We start from the raw sequence: 4,707 nt of genomic DNA, 5'->3' as shown, positions 1-4,707 counted from the left end.
CAACTTCACTCACATGTCAGCTTTCTCCCCACATCCGTGGTCACATCCTGGATCTGGTCTGTTCCACTGGTCTTCCTATCCATCAACTCTCCGGTTCCATTCTCAGTATTTCTGACCACTTTGCTATCACCATAGACATAGCCACCCACTTTGCACTTTCGCAAACTAAATTCCTTTTCTCCCTATTCTCTTTCAACCTCCATCATGGAAATAATGTCCACCTTCCTTCTATCTGACCTCCACACCCCCTCCAACCTCACCAGTTACAACAACAACATCCTTTCCTCCTGGCCTGACCAACTTGCACACATCAAAACCAAAGTTGTTTCCTTCACCCAGTCTGCTCCTTGGTACAAACCCGACCTCCATTAGATGAATACCCATGTCAGTCAACTAGAAAGCCTAATGAAGCAGGTCTCACAGTCCACACACAACTCTACAAGGACCACATGCAGCAATACCAAGATGCCCTCTCTTGTTCCTGATCCATTTAATACTGTCAACTAATACTCTGTTAACTCCATGCATCTTCTTCCTGTCATTTTTCCAAACTAAAATAGACACCATCTCCAAAAATGTAACCTCTTCTACATCGGCTCCCCCTCCACGTACCTGCTCTCCCTGAACCTGCCATCCCCTATCTCAGTTCTCTTCAGTCTCCCCTTCAGACCTCTCCAACCTCATGACAAGAATATAAACTTCTACCTGCATCCTGGACGACATGCCCTCAAAGTTTCTCAGGTCCTGCTAACTATAAGCTCCTCATCATCTACCAGTTTCATCTCACTCTCTCTCTAACTTGCTACTGTTATCCCCATTCTAAGTAAGTGTCCTAAATCCTGACGTCCCAAATAACTACCAATCTTCAACCTTCCGTTTCTGTCTAAAATACCAAAACATGCTGTTGCTTCACAACTTAATGCTTATCTCTCTGCCAACCATCTGTATGAATCTTTCCAATTCAGATTCCGCTCAAACCACAGTACTGAAACAAATCACAGTTACTATCAACTTCTTCTCTCTTCTGATGCTGGTAACATAAACATTCTCATCCTCCTCGACATCCACACCGCTTTGACACAATCAAACATTCCCTCCTTCTCACCTCCATCCTCCACTGCTCCCCTCTCCCAAGGTGTTCCCCAAGGTTCAGTTCTCAGCCCCCTCCTCTTCATCCTCTACATGCATCCCCTTGACTGCTTAATCTGCCACCATGGACTCGAGCTCCACTGCTTTGCCGATGACATCCAGCTCTATATCTCCACAAAAATAAACACCACTGTTACCCAGTTAATTTTGACCTACTACATCAGAGAACAAAAGTTCTGGTTCCAAACAAACTTCCTCAAACTACACTATGACGAATCAGAAATCATCGTATTGGTCCAGAATCACTCATCAAATCCACCCACAACTTCTCCCTCACTCTCGACAATCCATTGTAATCACTTCCCCTAACATCAGAGATCGAGGTCTTCATGAAATCTCCTTCAACCAACATATTAAGCATATCACTAAAACAGCCTTTCACCTCCATACATCCCTCATTTCATTTGCATGAAACTCTCATCCACACATTCATCACATCCAGAGTCGACTACTGCAACAGTCTTCTCTATGGTACATCATCCAAAATACTCAAGTAACCTTCATTGGCTCTCCCAGTAAATCACCTACAAAGCTCTCAACAACAGGGCTCTCCCATAACTGACTGAACTCCTTCACTGACACACTTCCAGACAGAGAGAGACAAGGCTTTCTCCATCATCGCTCCCATCTTCTGAATCTCACTCGACATATTGAAGAAATCCATAAAGGCACATCGTTCAACACTGCCTACAACTCATAATCCCTTCTTTTATATGCTCTTTTTGCCATTTAATTTAATTGTTGTGTTTTTGCATACTTATATCAGCATTACTATTATTATTAGTGCCACGGGCTGAGCACAGAGTACAAGTAGGGCCTCGGCCGAAGCCCAAGGCCACTATCGTGATCCTGGTGCGTTTCTTCTTATTAGTGGCACGGGCTGAGCCCGAGGCCACTATTGTTATCCTGGTGCGCATCTTCTTCTTATTATTCCTCTTCCGTACAAAAGTTTGCCGGCCTACTCCTCCCACAGATTTGGGAGCACCCACACAAATTATATATCAAAACGTGCGGCTCGATCGGGAATCGTGTGCTTACATACAGATTTACAAAAATCGCATTTTTCGCGACACAATTCGCAAAAACGTCGCAAAAATCTCCCATTGAAAATGAATGGGACGGACGAAAAAAACGCAAAAAATCCCACTACTTTTCAAACCTCCACTGTTCAGCCATGCTTTCACCTACAGACTCCATTTAAACTCTAAAATGTTGACGCGGCCTTCCCCTATTTCAAAGTGTTTTTACTTTTTTCATATCTGCAATCGTTTCATCGTGACAACCTCTCAAGTTTTGAAAGTTTTTCCCCCCTTTTCAGCCTTTACAATGGGTGTGTATGTGGTCCTTTAGAGTGAGTGATGACATCACTAGAGTGGGAGCTCAGAGAAAAATCACACAGTCAATCTTTTTTTAACTTGTCGCCCTGGCCACAATTTTTATGCCACAGACATCATTTTTACATCAAAACGTAGGAAAACTTGTCCTCCCACTCACAATGTCACTTTGGAAGCCCACAGAGTTAAGTTTGGGGGGCTTTTGGAGCCTTGTTCCTCCAAAAGTCTCTCTTCCTTCCCCATCTGCACTCATTCAAAGACGAGGACTGATCGCTCGTGTGACCACAAATTTACACATTCCTTCTCAAATGATTGTGCGCTCATTTTTTACTCCAGAAAAATAAAAAATACATCTCTGTAAGGCCCAAGGTCTTGGCTTTCTGAAAATGTGCTCGGCTTTTCTCTCTGTTTTTCACACGGTTTTGACAAATATGGCGGTTGTTTGAGGTCTTCTCCTTCTTGTTTCTTCTACTGATTTGACAGTTAAACCAAGTATCTGTTGCAGGTGTGTGCTTCGTTATCCGGCAACGCTCTAACCCAACTCCCCACCCCCTCTCCCCCCCTGCTCCCTCCACACAGTAACAGCCCTTCACACAGCTGAGGGTTAGGTTATTCAAAGTTTTTAGTAGGTTTGGTAATTATAAAATATTCATTTAAAGGTCCCGGCAGACTCCCGTGGCACTCTCAAATTTTCTGCAAGGAAATTTTCTAGTTATTATTATTATTATTATTATTATTATTATTATTAGCAGTATTACTAGTAGTAGTAATAGTAGTAGTCATAGTAGTAGTAGCAGCAGCAGCAAAGACACAGAGTAGTAAATAACTTCCTTGGCAGTGAGGGTGCCTGAAAGCGAGAATGAAAAATCCTGAAAAGAAACTCAGCTTTTTAGGGCTTCAGCTTGCTATTATTTTCATCATTGGTATACATGATGATTAGTTTTTAATTAATTGCCTAAACACTGGTCCATAAAATACTAGCAATCTGTGGAAAAATGTCCATCACTATAGAGCCTGTTGTTGTTAAATGCCCTGTGTTATACAAACAATCCAACAGACAAAGACATATAATTTATACTAAAGAAAGAAAAAAGAAACAACTAATTTTCACAAATTAAATAGCTTGAACCTGAAAATTTTTATCATTATTGCTTAAAAGTTTAATTGACCTTTTTTACATTATTCATAGTGTTTGAATACTTACATTTACCAATTTTACATATAAAACGAATTACCTATTAGCAAAAACAAAGGCTCTGTCATTACATATACTGTTGCTTTGTTATTAAAAGCTAAATGCATTTTTTAATTATAACCTAGTGCATCATATGTAATTTAGAATCCTAGCATTTACTAACTTGAAATTTGGTGCGCTTGTGGACAGCATAGGAGGCAGAAATTGTAAAGTTGTAAATGGGTTTTATAATTTATATTTGAGGAGGTTCCCTGTAAAACAAAAAATGTGCAAAAGTGCAAATTAGCTTTTGAAATGTGTACAGTATGTAATATAATTGCATGCAATTTGTTATTTTCAGTGTCTTACATTTTCATGCAAAAAAAACCCATTAAATATTTTAGGCATGGAAAATTTAATGGTGACTTTTTCCAAAAAAAAATGTAAACCATTAACCATGGATGAAAAATAAGGCCAAAAACAGCAACTGCAAGAATGACATAAAGTTAATATTCATTTATCAAAATCAAAATTGTTGCCAATTGATTTTATGTTGATCAAGCTGTGAAGCTAATATTGTAAAGTTAAAAACTGTGAAAAGAGTAACTGTGGTGCATCCATTCATCCATCCCTGCATCTATTATTTTTCTGCTTCTCCGGGGTCGGATCACAAAGGCAGAAGAGCATTCCACACATCCCTCTCCCTGATACTGTTTTCCACTTCCTTCTGGGGAATCCCAGGCCAGATGAGATCTGTAATCCCTCCAGCGAGTTCTGGCTCTACCCTGAGGTCGCCTCCCAGTTGGATATCCAGGAAACCACTAAAGGACAGCACTTGATAAGATGCCTGAACCATCTATGGATGGATGGATGTTTTTGGACTGTGTGGGAGGAAGCCGGAGAACCCGGAGAGAACCCACGCTGCACGGGGAGAACATGCAAACTCCACGCAGAAAGATCTCGGGCGTCCTCACTGGGACGCGACCTTCTTTCTGCGAGGCAATGATGCTAACCACTGCTCCACCTTGCAGCCCCAACTTTAACTTCTGA

The sequence above is a fragment of the Stegastes partitus genome, unplaced genomic scaffold, assembly GCF_000690725.1.
Source record: "Stegastes partitus isolate 25-593 unplaced genomic scaffold, Stegastes_partitus-1.0.2 Scaffold395, whole genome shotgun sequence".
NCBI classification, from domain to species: Eukaryota; Metazoa; Chordata; class Actinopteri; family Pomacentridae; genus Stegastes; species Stegastes partitus.
This window is presented reverse-complemented; position numbering follows the sequence as displayed.